Source organism: Mustela putorius, unplaced genomic scaffold (genome assembly GCF_011764305.1).
Source record: "Mustela putorius furo isolate JIRA1106 unplaced genomic scaffold, ASM1176430v1.1 tig00003899_pilon_pilon_pilon, whole genome shotgun sequence".
NCBI classification, from domain to species: Eukaryota; Metazoa; Chordata; class Mammalia; order Carnivora; family Mustelidae; genus Mustela; species Mustela putorius.
In genome coordinates this window covers 7,308,011-7,328,134 of record NW_025422048.1, presented here as the reverse complement: position 1 = coordinate 7,328,134, position 20,124 = coordinate 7,308,011, and positions in this window count along the sequence as shown.

Below are 20,124 nucleotides of genomic sequence, written 5' to 3'. Positions count from 1 at the left end.
CACAGGCAGAGTGGCAGGCAAAGTCAGAGGGAGAGGCAGGCTCCCTGCAGGGCAAGGAGCCCGATGTGGGACTCGATCCCAGGACGCTGGGATCATGACCTGAGCCGAAGGCAGCTGCTTAACCAACTGAGCCACCCAGGCGTCCCTAGTGGACTGATTTTTAAACATAGAAATTAAAACAGGCACAGTGGCCACCATTACCACCCGAACTCTTAGGACATGTTTGCAGATCCCTGAGTGTTTGTGAGAAGCACTGGGGTTAGTGATCTGTCAAGAATATTCTAGCTCTAATGTTTTATGTGACTATGGATTAAATTGCTAAAGGGCTCCATGAACTGGAGAGATGCAAATTATTCTACCTTGTTGGAATTCTGGCAGTTATGGTTGTTATGAGAATAAAGACTCAATGTTTTAGAATCCTTAATTTCAGTTATCCTGAGAAATTGTACGCCTCTTCCATAATGTGGTGGTTTGCTTCCTTTCTCACTTTCGTTTTAGTTGCGCTATTATATTGTGTTGGGAAATTCTAGGAGGGAGAGGGGAGTCTGCAAAGACGGCAGCTGAATACAGGAGGAGAGACCTCTGACATTTCTAAAGGTAAATTAAGTGTTATAAAATGTCAACAGGAAGTAATACTTTACCTCATGGTTATTTGATTTCTGTCTTTGATTCAAGGTTGCCTTTTTTCTCATCTTGGTCTTGTGAAAAGACAGCATTATATCGAGCATTTCACAAGAAATGTCAATTCTGTAGTTATTCTCATTTGTGTGTTTTAACACAGAGAGCTTGTGGAAAGTGTGAGGAAATGCTGCCTGTTTAACCTGACTGAAAACAAACTGGATCAGACTGAAACAGACAGGAGATAAATATGAGAAGATTAAAAACGTTTTTGCCTTCTGTGCTTCCTCACCTAACCTTCTTGGTAGTGAGTTTTCTTAGATCTTGTGTTTGTCTGTTTGGCATCCATTCATTGACAGGCCAAACTAGTGGCCAGAGCTCTCTGTTCACATCCTTTCTTATGATCCAGCTTTGGATACATGGATAAAGAAAGAGTAGTGTGTGTGTGAATGTGTGTGTGTGTATGTGTGTGTGTGTATGAGTGTGTGTGTGTATGAGTGTGTGTGTGTGTGTGTGTATGAGTGTGTGTGTATGAGTGTGTGTGTGTGTGTGTGTATGTTCACCCCCCCCCCCCAAAAAAAAACCAGAGTGGAGTATTTTTTTTAAGATTTTATTTATTTATTTGACAGGCAGAGATCACAAGTAGGCAGAGAAGCAGACAGAGAGAGAGAGAGGAGGAAGCAGGCTCCCCGTTGAGCAGAGAGCCTAACTTGAGGCTCGATTGCAGGACCCTGAGATCATGACCTGAGCCAAAGGCAGAGGTTTTAAACCACTGAGCCACCCAGGTGTCCCCACAGAATGGAATATTATTCAGCCATAAAAACAAAGGAAATCTTGCCAATATGACAAAATGAATGAACCTAGAGGACATTATGCGTAAGTGAAATCAGTCAAACAGAGAAAGACAAATACTATATGGTCTCACTTCTCTGTGGAATCTAAACACTGAGCTCAGTGAAACAGAGAGTAAACTAGTGGTTGCCAGCGGCTATGGCTGTGGGGAGAGAATGACCGTATTGTGTACGTGAAATTTGCTAAGAGGGTAGATCTTGAGCGTTCTCAACACACGCACAAGGGGAAATGGTAGCTCTGCGAGATGGTAGGTGTGTTAATTCACTTGATTTTGATGATTATTGTACAATATATACATATGTCAAAACATAAACTTGTACTCCTAAATATGTATAACGTTTATTTGTCCCTTACACTGCAATAAAGTTCGAAGGGGGAAGGAGTAAACCAAATCAACCAAAACATAATTAACAAAACTTTTCTTTGGACTGCCATTCTAGTCATCCTAGCAGAAACCAAATACCCAACAATACGCTATTTGGGTTCTGCGAGCTCAGGAGCTAGCCAAGGGGGCAAGAGCCTGGTGCTAAGAAATCGGGGTGCTCTGTGGGAATGGGGCTCTGGGACAGACCCTTCAGCGTGCAGCTGGGCAGTGGGGTCGCTGCAGGCATGGAAGCTACCAGTGCTGTGGGAACTTAGCAAGAGAACATGTGGAAACCAGGAAGCAAATATGCTTCTCTGCCAGTGTCTGTCCAGACCGCTCTCTTGGCCACACTTAACATCACTCCTGCTGAGCGCAGACCTATTTCAAGCACTCGGACCCATTTCACAGAGCAGGCTGTTGTGGTCAGTTCTGAGAGAGTATATACTCTAATATCGTCTATTATATATATACATGTATCATTTATTCCATACAGCATGTTGTATATGTATATATAGTAGGTATAACAATGTATATATAGTAGGTCAGATGGCAGTAAGTGTTATGGAGAAAATTAAAACAAGCTAAGAGGACAATGACTGACTGAACAGGATTTCCTCTGGATTGGCCAAAGGGCTGATATTTGAGCCGAAGTGACAGTGACACCAAGAAGCAAGCCATGTGACCATAGAGAGGACGCATGTCCATTGGCAGAAGAACCAGCAAGTGCAAAAGCCCCAAGACAAGAAGGCATCTAGACTTATTGAAGAACATGAAAGGGACCTTTAGGCAGCTGGTCCTAGCCCGGGAGCTGGGGACAACTGAAGACACCCTACCGGATCTAGGAGATCTTGATTTCAACCAGCCCCACGATGTGAAGTTGTTCCCTGTGTTAGTACAGAGAATAAGGTAGTCTTTCTGAAGCTCTCATTTCCAGAAACCTCGTGGATTTCAGGTCTGTTGCCACTTCTTAATTGCCACTTCTTAAAAGGTCGAATGTGGAGTTAGAGGACCCAGCAGCGCCACTCCCGGGTATATGCCCAAAGGAAATGAAAACATGATAACACAGAAACTTGTGCATGAATCTTCATAGCTGCATTATCCATTGTAGCCCAAAGGTAGGAGTAGCTCCAATGTCTGCCAGCTGATAAACGAATAAGCAAAATGTGGCGGGCCAGTACAATGAAATAGCATTTGGGCGCCAAATGAGGGAAATAACAGTAGAACGTGAAGGAGATGCTACGCCAAGGCCGGACCTGGGAAACGTTCCGCACAGTGGAGGGCGCCAGGCCTGAAAGACAGCTGGTAGATGGTGAGGTTTTCCTTGGCGGGGGGGCGAGGAGAAAGATGAAAGTGATTGTGATAAAAATTGAATGTGGGGATGGTTGCACAGTTCTGTGAATGTACTAGAAAGCATTGACTTGTACTCTTTAAGTAGGAGCCTTGTATGGCATGTGAATTGTATCTCAATAAAGCTGCTACAGTAAAGATCTATTGCTGATTCCTTGCATGAAAGGTGCAGGAATCCTTTGGAGTCTTTAATACAGACCAAAACGACACATTTGTCGCCATGCGCTTTTTCAGTGAACCAAGTACTACAGAACAGGATCTCAAAGTAGACTCAACCCATAGTGTTATTGACATGTACATCTGAAAAGTCCTGAAAGGTCCCCTACAAATCCCAGGTCAGTTGTCATATGGATTTTTGCCTCATTCTGCCACTAGCTCCTAGGAGAAACTCTGATTTTGGAATCCGGATCTGGATTTGACACGTAGTTCTCTCATTTACTAGCTCTGCAACCTTGAGCTATTTACTTAAACCTCTCTGAGCCTTAGGTTTCTTTCTCTTTCTTTTCTTTTCTTTTTTTTTTCTTTTTTTGGAAATAGGAAAAGTAGAACACAGGTCTACAATATTCTGAGAAGCAAATGAACAAATGCATATAAAAGTGGCTTAGAAGTTATGCAATTATACAGATGCAGAGAGCTCTTGCCGGACTAACATGCGCGCTCACATACGTGTGTGCACACACACTCCAAATGACCCCCAAAACGATGATGTTCTTTCGTTTAGTAGAATGTTACCTAAATTGCATTTCTCCAGCAAGTCTGCTCTGTAGGCTTTGCCCTGCAAAACTGACCAATCAGCAAGCCAGTTGGTTTATTTGATCGATATGATTGCTGAAACTTTCCTCACCATTTTGCAGGAAAGAAGGTCGAACTGAGACAAGGTGAAATGACTCTACTTGAGTGGCCACTCGGTCATGGAGGTGTGCCACTCAGATTTTTTAAGAGAGAACCTTCTCTAAGGAGTCCACTGCTCTCTAGATGTGGTGCCTTTGGTCTCATTGCAACATTCAAGTCGGGGCAGGCTCTCCTTGGGCAACTCCAGCCTGCGCACAGTGTTGTCCCAGGGTCTGGCTATTTCACCTTACCACTCTGGAGCGCCCCCTTAGGCTGGATGAGACATTCTGAAACCTACTCAACAGTCTGAGGCTCTTTGGAACCGACCCTTCTTCCTTCCTCCCTCCTCACACACATGCCATCCTGGTGTTGCTCTCTGCAATCTTCCCGTGCCTACCCTTGCCCTCTCCTCCTGCTTAGCTAGCCCAGTGGCTACTTCCAATGACTCTTCTGCACTTCTAACTCTGTCTTGGTATCTCACTCAGGAAGACCTAAACTGACATTCTTTGGTGGGGCCAAGACTAAAACACAGTCCTCTGATTCCAAGCTCATTCCACAGAGCTCTCTGGAGCCATTGTGTATAGCTCCCTGGGACTAAATTGAAGAGACCAGCTACGTTCATGAACTGTCGCCTGGGTTTACCATGACCTGGTCCCTGTATAGTCCTGTATGGATAAAACCAAATTTTAAAAAATATTTATTTGAGATAGAACAAGCAGGAGAGAGGGGAGGAGCAGAGGCAGAGGGAAAAGCAGGCTCCCCACTGAGCAGGGACCCTGACATGGGGCTCGATCCCAGGAGCCTGAGATCATGACCCAAGCCAAAGCAGAGGCTTAACCCAGGGAGCCATCTGGGCACTGCTGGATAAAGCCAGTTTATAAAAGAACAGGTTCCTGTGGCTGAATCCAATGCAGTCAGGGGCATTCACTCATTGGGCAAAAGGAGAGAAAGGAACGAGTAGTTGACATGCTGGCAAGGACTGCTCTGAAGCTTATTCGTGGTTGCCCATGAAATCCTTCCCGTGGGTGTTCAGTGTCCCCCACCCACACCCCTGCCAGTATTACCCATGCTTGAATGCCCAGCTGAGATCAGCTGCACAGAGAATGAAGGTTTGGAGTCAGATCTGAGATGGCAGCAGGGAAGGGGTAACTCTGGCGCACTGGGGAGATTCCAGATCTGCCAGGATGAGAAGATCAGATCGCAGAGGTGAGGAAATATGTAGAACAGAAAGGCAATACCAATTTGTGTTGGCTGCTTTGCATTTTTTCCCCAGAGCCCCGAGACAGCAAGATCTTTTGTGCCCTCTTCCTTACCTGTATCCTCAATTAAAATGCAAACAAATCAACTTTATTGAGCACTTACTATACGCCAAGATCCATGTTAACAATCCTGGGGATTCCCAAACTTGCAATCGAGTGGAGAGATGTACATGAAGATGAGCTCTAAATGCAAGGAATTACGTGAGCACGACTCTAATAGCAGTGCCAAAGAGGGACAGCGAATGGAGACATTTTTTTCTGAAAGGGACTCTCTAGGAAGGCTTATCGAAATCAGGGATTAAAGGGCTGAGGACCCAAAGAGGAGGAGAAGTCGAGCAAAGCAGGCTTTCCAGACAGCAGTGACAGCGCAAGGAGAGGCACCAAGGTGAAGGACGACATCACACTTATGGGAACAGAAAAGGAGGGTTGAGTGTTTGCAGAATCAGGTCAGGGCACAGGGGAGCTATAAAGGCCGAAGAGGTCAAATCACACATGGTCTTAGATGCCAGGGGAAGGAGCCTGTATCTGAACCCTAGAGGTGACCAGGGGTCGCTGACAGGTTAAGGGTGTGAGTGGAGGGAGTGGTGTTTATGTAATTTTTTTTTACCACGAGCCCGATCGTGAAGCTGACAGGGTCCTGAAAACAGCTGCTGAAATGCGCATCTCCGGGCCATCCTGCCTTTACGTACTCGAAGGGGCTCTAGCCCGAGGTGGGGCAGCTCCGCGTCTGTGCATTTCCCTTCTCCCATCTGTAGAATCAGTACGGCCTCGGAAGTTCCTCCTACCCTACACCTGTACGACTCTATTTTTACCAGCTCCTCGCGAGACAACGTAGGTGATGATCGCTCTGCTAGCACCAAAGTGAGAATCTGCTTGATTTGGGTCTATACCATTAGCGTGAAGTAGTTAAGCAATTAGCAATTTATTCTGACGGTGTCGCGGAGGCTCCAAAGTAGGTTTATTTAAATCGGGTCAGCTATCTGGTGAAGGCTCGTCCACTGTCTCAAAGGCGCACTCCGCAGCTTATGTTTTTAAAGCCACCACTTTTGTTCGGCATTTGGAATCTGATGCCTGTTTTGCATCGGTCTCAATATGTCAAGAAGCAGGGGTCTGTCGGGCTGTCTGAGTTTTCAACGCGTGGAGAATGCCCCCAGCTCTCCCCAGTCATTACATCGGATGGCTTGTGGGGTCCAGGAAGGCAGCCCTGGGCTGGCAGCTACATAATGGAGGGTTGCAATGGGTTTTTTGTTTTGTTTGTTTCCTTTCTTTAGTCCTTTCTTTCTTTCTTTTAAAGATTTTATTTATTTATTTTATTTATTTATTTGACAGAGAGAGATCACAAGTAGGCAGAGAGGCAGGCAGCGAGAGAGGGGGAAGCAGGCTCCCCGCTGAGCAGAGAGCCCGATGCGGAGCTTGATCCCAGGACCCTGAGATCATGAGCTGAGCCAAAGGCAGAGGTTTAACCCACTGAGCCACCCAGGCGCCCCTCTTCCTTCCTTCCTTCCTTCCTTCCTTCCTTTCTCTCTCTCTCTTTCTTTCTTTCTTTCTTACTTTTCTTGTACTTTTGCCCCAGCGCTCTCCAGGTAAGCATTTCCTTGGTGACGATGAAAACTGGGTTTCTCCAGCAGGTCATAGCTGCAAAACGAGGAAGCCGGGGCTGGGGAGATGGGACTTGTCGTGTCTGTCTCGACCAGAGCCCGGGACTTCGTTTCTCAGCGGACCGTGGTTTGTCGCCAGGCCCGGTCCTCCCGAGGGGCGGCTGGCGGCGGCAGGCGGCCGTCAGGTGACTCGTTTAGCTGGTGGCGAGGTCTCCCGGCCGAACCTCTCTGCCGACTGGTCCGACATTCATTCAGCAGCTGCTCTAGAACTGGCATCGTTCTCCTCTCAGAGATGAGGGAGCTGTGTTCTCTGCTTTGAAGAGCTCGTTCTTTAAGGGGGCGGACACGCTAAACAAGCCGACTTCAATTTCATGTGACAAGCGCTATTAAAGGGAAATGCACGTAGGGACCAAAATGAGGGAGCAATTAGTTCCAGCTCAGGGAGGAGAGATGGAAACAGAGTGACACATGAGCTGGCCTTGGGAGGGGCAGGTTGGCAGGTAGTGGAGGAGCGGAGGCTTGATGTGGGGGAGGCCGTGCTAGACGGGGGTGGGGGACCGGGGTGCTCAGAGTCCCTGAGGCATATGAGATATGACAGCGTGCCGGAGTCCGGGAGCTCAGGTGATACGGCTGGGGTTTGGAGCGTCTGGGTGCACAGGGACCCAGACTTGGCCCGTGACAGTTTGCAAGCGTGACATCCTTTAGGAGAACACCCTGGCAAGTCCGGGAAGGGCGCATTTCTGAAAGGCAGGGGTGCGGCTTCCTTGTGCTGCGAGTGTGGAGCCTGGCTTGGCACTCATCCTCCTCTGGAAGATCCTGGGCAGTTGTGCGAGACTGCGCAGGCTGCCATGCCACAGGCTGGGTGGCCCGAACTACAAATTTATTTTCTCACCGGCCTGGAAGCTGGAACTCCCGGATCGAGGCGCCGCTGGCAGATTGCACTTCTGGTGAGAGGCTCCTGGTGGCTTGCAGACGGCTGCCTTCTCGCTGTGTCCCCACGTGGCCTCTTCTCTGTGCATGTGCAGAGAGAGATCTCTTGTGTCCCTTCTTCTTATAAAGTCACCACTTCTGTAGGACTAGGACCCCACTTTTATGACTTCCTTGAACCCTCCATTACCCCCTAAAAGATCCTGTTTCCCAAAACAACCACACTACGGTTTGGCACTTCCAACACGTGCATGTGCGAGGGGAACACAATTCGGTCCATAATAGCAGCGGACCTTCCTTCTTGTCCTTAGCAACGAGCCACACAAACATGCAGAAAGAACTTTGATGAACAGACACCATACCACAACTGTCATTTCTGCAGATAACAAAAGGCCGCCAAAGGTGCCACGTGACGATGCCAGGTTTGCCCAGTGTGACCAACATTGCAGCTCTTTAAAAAAGATTTTATGTGTTTGAGAGAGAGAAAGAGAGAGAGAGAGAGAGAGAGAGAGAGAGAGAAGGCAGGCACTAATATGAGCAGGGGGTGGGCAGAGGGAGAGGGAGAGGCCGACTCCCCGCTGAGCAGGGAGCCCAATGCAGGGCTCCATCCCAGGACCCTGGGATCATGACCTGAAATGCTTAATGGCTGAGTCACCCCTGTACCTCAGCAGTGTATCTTCTGATTTTTCTCCTGGCAGAGGGGTCAGAGACTCTTCCTTTTCCCAAGCATTCAAAGCACAAGCATCACTGCCCATGGTGGCGTTGGACCTGCACTTGGGACATCTCTCACTCAGCCCCAGTGACCATGGCCTGGCTGTCTGAACAGCCTGTCTTTCCCCAGTTCTAGCACCGCCTTCCATGGTTTTCTGTCTCAACTCTCCCCACAACAGAGAAAAGACTTCTCTGTTTCCTGGAGTCCGTGCTTCCCTTCCCTTCCCAATCTCCAGAACTTGCTGGAAGTGGCAAGCCAACCTCTTTCATCTGAATTGTACATACTGAGCTTGGCCCTTTTCTGCGGCCCGATAAGGCACATGAGCGGTAAAGGCCACACTGGTTCCGGAAGGTCACACCTGAATGACTCTTTGCTTAAATGCCTATTGAATGAGGGCCATGGAACAAGGTTAAGGTCAGTAAAGATGGGAGCTAGAAATACCAGTGGTTTATAATCTTAGCATGCAAAGCTCCACATAAAAGAAAAGTACTTCAAATATCACATACTGGCTAAGGCTAACGTATATTTTTATTTGATACAAAATTGTTCCTTGGCCACTATTTATAGGTAGAAAGTAATATATATTGGAAGAATAGAGTTATTTTCACTTGGAGAATAGGATAAAAATACCTAGTTGTGATAAAATGTTCAGTAGCAATGATATCATAATTACATGCTGTATCCCATGCCCCTATAACAGTGACTTGGCACAGATGAGGCACTTAGATATTTGTAGAATAAATGAGTGAATGCCAAATTGAGATAATGTTTAACACAGATTAAGTCAACGAAATGCACTGTGTACCAACTAAACTGTGATCACACCTGCTCCTGTGCTCTCCATCTATGCCAGGTGGTCATGCCCTTTGGAACTACAGTTTTGGGGGCATCCACAGGGAGGACCAGCTAGATTAGCCTAATCCAGAGATAAACTTTGTAAAGGGCCAGAAAGTAAATATTTTAGGCTTTAGGGGCCGCATAGTCTCCATTGTGACTACTCAGCTCTGCCTTGTAGCATGAAAACAGCCATTCACAATAGTATAAATGCATTGGAATGACTATGTTACAATAAAATTTTATTTATAAAAACAGTCGAGTCAGGCCCATGGGCTATAGTTTGCCTGCTGCCGAAATCAATGTGGGAGCCATCAGGGTGAGATACCACCTTCATACACATAAAATTATAGAATTTTGGAAGAGAATGGACTGTACAGATGCTGCCCTCTGTTTCACTCAAATAGCAAAATCGCAACCCCAGTAAACCCAACACTCCACATACCCACTGCTCGCCTATCTTCTTACTGTTCAGCTATTGGTAAACATGAACTGAGAAAAGTATTTACAATGGCACCCAAAACCATAAGATACTTAGGAATAAACCTAACCAAAGAGGTAAAGGATCTGTACACTAGAAACTACAGAACCCTTATTAAAGAAATTGAGGAAGACACAAAGAAATGGAAAATGTTCCATGCTCATGGATTGGAAGAACAAATATTGTGAAAATGTCTAAGCTACCTAAAGCAATCTATACATTTAATGCAATCCCTATCAAAATACCATCTTTTTTTTTTTCAAAGAAATGGAACAAATAATCCTTAAATGTATATGGAACCAGAAAAGACCCCGAATAGCCAGGGGATACTTAGCAATGAAAACCAAAGTTGGTGGCATCACAATTCCAGACTTCAAGCTCTACAGCAAAGCTGTCATCATGAAGATGGTATGGTACTGGGACAAAAACAGATGCATGGATCAATGGAACAGAATAGAGAGCCCAGAAAAAGACCCTCAACTCTATGGTCAACTAATCTTTGACAAAGTGGGAAAAAATAGCCAGTGGAAAAAAGGACAGGTTTGGTGCGCTTGGGTGGCTCAGTGGGTTAAAGCTTCTGCCTTCAGCTCGGGTCATGATCCCAGGGTCCTGGGATCGAGTCCCGCATCGGGCTCTCTGCTCGGCAGGGAGCCTGCTTCCTCCTCTCTCTCTGCCTACCTCTCTGCCTACTTGTGATCTCTGTCTGTCAAATAAATAAATAAAATCTTAAAAAAAAAGGACAGGTTCTTCAATAAATGGTGCTGGGAAAATTGGATAGCTCCATGCAAAAGAATGAAACTGGACCATTTTCTTACACCACACATAAAAATCGACTTAAAATGGATGGAAGGCCTCAATGTGAGATAGGAATCCATCAAAATCCTAGAGAACACAAGCAGCAAGCACTGTGACCTTGACCGCAGCTACTTCTGGCTACACACATCTCCAAAGGCGAAGGAAACCAAAGCAAAAATGAGCTATTGGACTTCATCAAGACCAAAAGCTTCTGCACAGCAGAGGAAACAGTCAACAAAGGTAAACAAGGCAACTGACAGAATGGGAGAGATATTTGCAAATGCCTTATCAGATAAACGGCTAGTATTTAAGATCTATAAAGAATTTATCAACCCCAACACCCAGAAGACAAATAATCCAGTCGAGAAATGGGCAGAAGACATGAACAGACATTTCTTCAAAGAAGACATCCAAATGGTCAACAGACACATGAAAAAATGTTCCACATCACTTGGCATCAGGGAGATACAAATCAAAACCACCACGAGATACCACCTCGTACCAGTTGGAATGGCTAAAATTAACCACTTAGGAAATGACAGATGCTGGCAAGGATGTGGAGAAAGGGGAGCCCTCCACTGTTGGTGGGAATGCAGGCTGGTGCGGCCACTGTGAAAAACAGTATGGAGGTTCCTCAGGAAGTTAAAAATAGAGCTGCCCTACAATCCAGCAAATGCACTCCTGGGTATTTACCGCAAAGGTAGAGATATAGTGATCAGAAGGGGCACCTGTATCCCAATGGCTGTAGCAACAATGTCCACAATAAGCAAACTGTGGAAGGAGCCCAGATGTCCACCGACAGATGAATGGCTAAAGAAGGTGTGATATTTTGTGTGTATGTGCGTACACACACACACACACACACACACACAATGGAATATTACTTGGCCATCAGAAAGAAGAAATCTTCCCATTTGCAATGATGTGGTTGGAAATGGATGGTATTACGCCGAGTGAAATAAGTCAATCAGAGAAAGACAACTATCGTGTGGTTTCACTCATATGTGGAATGTAAGAAACCGTGCAGAGGATCCTAGGGGAAGGGAGGGAACATGGAATGGAAAGAAATCAGAGGGGGGGATAAACCATGAGAGACTCCGAAGTCTAGGAGACGAACTGAGGGCTGCTGGAGGGACGGTGGGTGGGGGAGGGGATAGCTGGTGATGGGCATTAAAGGAGGGCGCGTGATGTGACGAGCAGGGTCGTTCCGCGCAACTGATGATGAACTGAACTCCACTTCTGAAACTAATGATGTGCTACATGTTGGCAAATTACGTATAAGTAAAATAAAAAAGGAGGAAAAGCACATGATCGTGCTGACTGGTTTCTGTTTAGTAAATACATGACACTAATGCCAAGTGAGTCCTCAGGGTTGCCCAGAAATCTTAACTGCCTTTCCTTCATGTATTCATTATCTCTCCTAGAAGACTTGTTTTTTAAGGTTTTATTTAAATTCGAGTTAGTTAACATCTACTGTACTGTTGGTATCAGGAGTAGAATTCAGTGGATCATGGCTTAGATGTGACACCCGGAGCTTGTCACAAGTGCTCTCCTTCATCCCCATCACTGGTTCAGCCCCCCCCCCCGCCCCAAGTTTGTTCTCCATAGTTCAGAGTCTCTTATGGTTTGATTCACTCTCTCTCTCTCTCTCTTTTTTTTTAAATGCCCTTTCTCACCAGACCTCCAGCACCTCTGGGACAGCCATGGATGTGTGCGCCTGGATCTCCCTGCAGGAGAGGAATGCAGCTCGTCCACAGTCTCCCAGCTGTTAGCTTCTTTAGGAAACATCTCAGCCTTCCAGGCGAGGCGGTGTTCTTCCCAGGTAAGCCCGAGCCACTGGCTGAAAAGGATGGAGGTACAAGGGCCTGCCCATTGTGGCCAAAGGACAGCCCTTTAACTCCTCCTCTTTGCCCCAAAGCTCTGCTGTGGGTTGCCCAGGACTTCTGCAAATCTCATCTGAGGTTCTCTCCTCCTGATTCTGTTTCTCGAGCCTTCCTTTTCACAGGTGTCCAAACCTACAGCCTAGTTTATTTTACACAGAAAGATCATATGCAACATGGAAAAAAAATTAAAGCTAACTTGCTTTTTTTTCTGGCCTTAGCATTTAAAATGTTTGTTGTAGCAAAAGATTTTTGAAAAGATTTAATGTTCAGTCTAGTTAAAGGAAAACGCTGAATCATCATCCTGCTAATGGTTGCTGCTGTTTAGCTCTGTTCTCTGCAAACCTTTCCTTGCACCAAAAGCACTGAGCCTTTCTCCTGGGAGACGAAAGTAGCAGTTCCAGTACCAAAGAGCATCACTGACCGAGAGATAACTGAGTGTGACAAGGACTGACAGCTCTTTTTCCGCACCATTCAGAGTAGTAAGGGAGTCTGTGCTCCTCTATAGGGCTCTGTCTCCCCAGTGGCTGTGACTTGGAAATGCATTTATTGGATTTTATACTTGTGACTTGACTCTATGATACAACAATTTTTTTTTTTTAAAGAAAAGCACAGGGCCTAAATAGTTACTTTAGCTTTCTGTTGGCTGAATCAGTAGCACATCCACTGGCTGATGCTCGTGTAATATTCACACCTCCCATGTGCACAGTGCTTTGTGGTTGGAAGACTTTGCTGTCCAATATTTTATGTGAATCTTTTTATAATCTCATGAGGGGAGAGGATGAGGTTCATAGAGTTTAGGTCCTTTCCTTTCAATGTCACGTAGCAGGAAGATGCAAAACTGTCACTAGATCCTAAGCTATTCACGTTTGATCAAGGCCCTTCTCCTGTACTGCATGGCTTGAGAGCTTGTAGTCTGACAACATACCGGAAGACATCTGTTGTTTCAGCCCGAGTTTTATCAAGTGTGGCTTAGTGCATGTTATCAAGGAGGTGTATAAGGAACATTTGTTTCTTTAGTTTCATGAGGCACACACAAAAGATAAATAAAATATGCATTAATAAACTTTCCTTTGAAGTACCATACTTGCATGCCCTGCTTTGGTGTTAAAAGATGCTAATTGTTCATATTCATTAAGACTCTATTTTTTGTACAAAAACTAATTTGATTGGGACTCCAAATGAAAGTTTAGTGGATACGGTAGTTCAGGAATGGAAGAAACAGAACTATGCCATTGCCATTTGGCTACCAACCAGCATGCCAGAATACTGGATTCGACTCCTCAATAAGCCACTGACCGTAATATGACCATTGAAAATATGTCCAGTGATTTATTTGGCCCAGGGAAGCTAATGAAATCGAGCAATTATGCAAGGGTTTTGTTCTTTTCACTAGCTCTCCAACTAAGCAGAATAAATTCACTGGGATTAAAAAGGTGAATTTACAATAATTTAATAAAGCCAGTGAAACTTCTAAATGGGTAATTACACTTATCGTATTAAAGGGAAATAAAAAAAGATATAATAAAGCTTATGGAAATATGATTTCTCCAGGAGAAGCAATTAGGAAATAGAGGTATCTTCATTTGTGTTTAGGCAAGCAGTATGTACATACCATCTTGTAGTGAAAGAAGACTTCATACATGCAGAATATAAGACAAAAATAAAAAATATGCCTCTATTTCCCTGTTCTTTTTCAGAGATAAAACCTGTGAACAGGTACAAATGAACATTTATATGTCAATTGGACTTTATTTTCACTAAATGATTTATATTACAGATATTTCTAGGTCAGGGCATATGTCACTGTGTTTAAATGTATCATAGTAGAGGGGCGCCTGGCTGGCTCAGTCAGTTAAGCATCTGACTCTTGATTTCAGCTCAGGTCACGATCTCAGGGTTGTGGGATCGAGTCCTGCGTGGACTCCACACTGGATGTGGAACCTGCTTAGATTTCTCTCTTTCCCTCTCTCTCTGCTTCTCCACGCTGTGCTCACATGGATAAAAAATTAAAAAAATAAAAATAAATAAATGTATCACATTGTCTGTAGTATAGATGATACTATAATTTATTTACCTACTCTCCCATTAATCACTGTGTAAGTAGTCACTCAGCAAAGATGTGGTGAGCAGCATCGTATATGACTCTTGGTTCACATAAGGATAAATACTAAGAAATCAAACATCGATTTGAAGCATCTGTGCATTTAAATTGTATATAGATCCCACCAATTGCTCTCTAAAAGCACTAACCATGTATGTTATCCCCAATAACATATGAGACTAAATGTTTACTGACAAAGGTGTATATTATTATAATTCAAAAATTTTGCTTATAATTTTATTTGTGTCCTTTCCATTTTTGTCTTAGTTTGTCTGTTTAAAGGTTTGCCAATTTAAAAAAAATCTTTTCAAAAAACCAACCCTTGGTTTTTGTCAGTCTTTTCTATTATCTTTCTATTCTCTATGTCATTTGTTTCTGTTCTAATCTTCATCATTTCCCTTCTGGTAACTTTGGGCTTAGTTTGTTCTTATTTTAAAGATTCCTTGTGGCGTAAAGTTAGGTTGCTTATTTGAGACTTTCCTTTTTCCTTCATGTATGTGTTTATCCCTAAAAACTTCCTTTTAAGGACTGTTCTCTTTTTTGTTAAATCCAGAAGTTTTGGTATGTTGTGATTCCACTTTCATTTATCTCAAGATATTTCCTTATTTCTATTTTTTTGCTTTGTTGGTTGTTCAGGATTGTGTTGTTTAATTTCCATGCATTTGTGAATTTTCCAGCCTTTCTTCTGTTACAGATTTCTAGTTTCATTCCAATATGGCCAGAAAAGATACTGGATATAATATCTCCCTTCTCGAATTTGTCGAGACCTGTTTTGTGGCCGGGCATATGGTCCCTTCTAGAAAATGTTCCAAGTGTGCTTCAGAAGACTGTGTGTCTTGCTATTGTTGGATAGAATGTTCTGTATATGTCTGTTAGGTCCACTTGGTCTATAGTGTTATTTGGACCTGCTGTTTCTTTATTGATTCTCTGCCTGGATGATCTGTCCATTGTTGAGAGCGGGGTAGTGAAGTCCCCAAATATTATTGCTGCTTGTTTCTCCTTTTAGCTTTGTTAGCATTTGCTTTGTATATTAAGGTGTTGTATCTTCTTGATGTTGTTGTTACATCTTCTTGGTGGGAAATAAGTGAAATTATGAGACAGGAGACATTATAGCTGATACTATGGAAATACAAAGAATCATATGAGACTACTATGAGCAACCTATGCCAATAAGTCATGCAATTTAGTAGAAATAGATAAATTTCTAGAACCATACCACCTACCAAGACTGAATCATGAAGAATCAGAATATCTGAACAGACCCATCACGAGTAGGGAGATTGAATCTGTAATCAAAGAACTCCCAACAAAGATAAGCCCAGGATGTCACTGGTGAATTCAACCAAATATTTAAAGAATTAGTGCCAGTTCTTCTCAAACTCCTTGAAAAAATGGAAGGGGAAAAAACACTCCCAAACTCATTTTATGAGACTAGCATAAACATGACACAGAGAAGGACACTGCAAGAAAACAAAACTACAGGCCAGTATCCCTGATGAATATAGATGCAAATATCTTCAACAAACATACCAACAAACTGAATTTAACAGCATGTTGAAGAAATCATACACCGTGATCAAGTGGGATTCATCCCTAGGAAACAAAGATAGTTCAACATATGCAAACAAATAAATGTGATGCAGCACATTACCAAAATGAAAGTTAAATTAGCATGATTGTTTGTAGAGATGCAGAAAAAGCGTTTGCCAGAATTCAACATCCTCTCTCTCTTTTTTAAAAGATTTATTTGAGAGAGGGAGAGTGGGCATGGACACACATGGGGGGAGGTGCGGAGGGAGAGGGAAACTCTAAGCACACTCTGCACTGAACACAGAACCCAATGCAGGGGCTCATTCCCATGACCCTGAGATCACGACCCAAACTCAAACCAAGAGTTGGATGCATAACCAACTGTGCCATCCAGGTGCCCCCAGAATTCAACATCTGTTGATAAAAGCTCTCAAACAGTTGGGTAGATAAGGAACATATCTCAACATAATAGAAGCCACATGTGACAGGCTCACAGCAAACACCATATTCAATGGTAAAAGGTTGAAGACGTTTCCTCTAAAATCAAGTACAAGATTAGTATGCTCACTGTCACCACTCCTATTCCACACAGTACTGGAAGTCCTACTCAGAGTAATTAAGCAAGAAAAAAAATAAAAGGTGTCTGAGTTGGAAAGAAGTAAAATTGTCTCTGCCAATGACATTATCTTACATGTAGAAAACCCTAGAGACGTCACCAGAAAAATTACTCAAACTAATAAACAAATTCAATAAAATTACAAGATATAAAATTAATATACAAAAATCACTTTTATTTATATGCACTAAAAGGAATTATCTGAAAAAGAAAGGGTGAAAGAAAGGGATGCTATTTATAATAGCATCAGAAAGAATCAAACACTGGGGCGCCTGGGTGGCTCTGTGGGTTAAAGCCTCTGCCTTCGACTCAGGTCATGATCTCAGAGTCCTGGGATAGAGCCCCACATCAGGCTCTCTGCTCAGCAGGGAGCCTGCTTCCTCCTCTCTCTCTGCCTGCCTCTCTGTCTACTTGTAATCTCTGTCTGTCAAATAAATAAATAAAATCTTTAAAAAAGAATCAAACACTTAGGGATGAATTTAACTGAGGAGGTGAATAATCTGTACACACAAAACTGTATGATACGGATTAAAGAAATTGAAGAAAACGCAAATAAATGGGAAGACCCCATGTTTATGGATTGGAAGAATTAATACTGTTAAAATGCTCATACTGTGTAAAGTAATTTATAGATTCGTGAATCCCTTCTGAATTCCAATGGCATTTTTTATAGATATAGAAAAAATAATCCTAAAATTCCCGTGGACCTATAAAAGATCCCAAATGAACAAAGCAGTCTTGAGAAATAATGAAGTTGGAGGTATCATGCTTTCTGATTTCCAACAATATTACAAAGCTAGAGTGATCAAAATATTATGGTACTGGCATCAAAACAGGTACCAATAGATCAGAATGAAGAGCCTAGAAATAAACCCATGCTTTTATGGTAAATTAAAATTTACAATGAAACCAAGAATACATAATGAGTAAAGGGAACTATCTTCAATAAATGGTGGTGGCCAAACTGGGTATTTACATGGAAAACAATGAAATTGGGTCCCATTCTTATCTTACTCACAAATACTAGCTCAAAATGGATTAAAGATTTAAACGTAAGACCTGAAACTATAAAACTCCTATAAAAAATAGGAAAAATCTGCCTTGACATTGGCCTTGACAATGGTTTTATGGCTATGACACCCAAAGCACAAGCAACAAAAGCAAGAAACAAAACAAAATGGAACCCAAATCAAAACCAAAACAAACAAAAAAACCCAAGTAAGACTACATCAAACTAAAAAGCTTCTGTACAACAAAAGAGTCAACAAAATGAAGAGGCAGCCTACAGAATAGGAGAACTCATTTGTAATCCACAAATCTGATTAGGGCTTAATATCAAAAATATATAAAGAACTCCTACAACTCAATAGCAAAAAACCAAGAAATTCAATTAAAAACTGGACAAAGAACCTGAATAGACAGTTTTCCAAAGAAGATATTCGAATGGCCAACAGGTGCATGAAAAGCTGCTCAGCATCACTAATCACTGGGGAGATGCAATTATATGCCCCAATGAGATACCACTTTACACCTTTCAGCATAGCTGTTATAAAAAGGGCGAGAGATAGCAAGTGTTAACAAGGATGTAGAGAAATGGAGCTTTTGTATACTGTTGGTAGAAATTTAAATTTGTGTGGCCACAATGGAGAACAGTAGAGAGGTTCCTCAAAAAAATGAGAGATAGAATTATCAGGGATCCATTAATCCCACTTCTGGGTATTTATCTGAAGGAAATAAAATGACTATCTCGAAAAGATATCGGCACCTCTATTTATTGCCACAGCATTATCTACAACAACCAAGACTCTATTAGAATCAAGGTAAGTGTCCAAAGACAGGTGAATAGGTAAAGGAAATGTGCTCTATTTATCCCAGGAAATACTACTCAGCCATTAAAAGAAGGAAATCCTGCCGTTTGCCAAACACGGATGGACCGTGATGCCATTATGCTAAGTGAGGTGAATGAGAGTAAGACAAATACTGTAGGAGCTCATTTATATGTGGAATAAAAACAAACAAACAAACAAAAATGAAAAACAACATGGGGCTCCTGGGCGTCTCATTAGGTTAAGTGACCCACTCTAGATTTCAGCTCAGGTTATGATCTCAGGGTTGTGAGACAGACTTGAGTCAGGTTTCATGCTCAACCCAGAGTTTGCTCGAGATTCTCTCTCTCTCCCTCTGCTCTTCCCCCGCGTGCGCTCTCTCTTTCTTGTTCTCAACAAAGATAAAATCTTGAAAACAAAACACTACACCACACATGCACTCATGGAAACAGAACAGACTAGAGGTTGCCAGAGCTGGGGGATGGAGGTGAGGGAGATGGGGGTACGAACTTCCAGTTATAAGATGGATAAATTCTGGGGGCGTAACGTATAGTATGGTAGCCATTAGTTTATGGGGCTCGATAACATATTTGAAAGTTGTTGGGAGAGTAGATTTTATAAAAAGATTTTATTTATTTGACAGAGAAAGAGAGAGAGCACAGGAGTCTGGGGGTGGGGCAGAGGGAGAGGGAAAAGCAGGCTCCCTGCTGAGCAGCGAGTCCAATGAGAGGCTTGATCCCAGGACCCTGAAATCATGACCTGAGCCAAAGGCAGGCTCTTAACTGACTGAGCCACCCAGGCGCCCTGGGAGAGTAATTTTAGAAGTTTTTATCATATACAGACAAAAATGGTAACTATGTGAGGTGACGTGTTAACTGACCTTACTGTGGTGAGCATATACATATATAAAATCACTACACTGTGTACCTTAAAGTTATACAGTATTATATGTCAATTGTATCTCAATAAAGCTAGAAAAAAATTAAAATTTTGTCTGTCTGATGGACAACAGATTCTTATGCTTGGTATTAATTCTAATTTTCCTAATTAATATTTACAGTAGACATAAATTTTAGATATTTATTGCCCTTATGATCCTTTTGTGAAATGTCTATGGTTTTGCTTCATTTCTGACTGTTTTGCCTTTGGCTTTAGGTTGGTAGATTTGCACATATTCTGGATTTTATTTTTTTTTAATATTTATTTGTTTATTTGAGGGTTAAAGAGTCTTGAGAAGAATCCATACTGAGCGTGGAGCCCGAACTGGGCTCAGTCCCGTGATCCTGAGATCGTGACCTGAGCCACAACCAAGAGCCTGACACTTAACAGACTGTGCCAGCCAGGTGCCCCATATTCTGGATTTTAATCATGTCTCCAGTTTATATTTTACATATTTTCCATCAGCCTTCCACTTATATTTTGTTTTTCTTTATGGTGTCAGTAATTAAACGATAAGGATTTACATACTCAAATCTTTTGTTTTTTTTTTTCTGTAGGCTTCTGGGTTTTGTGCCCTACTTAGCAAAATATTTTCTACTCTGAAACAATGA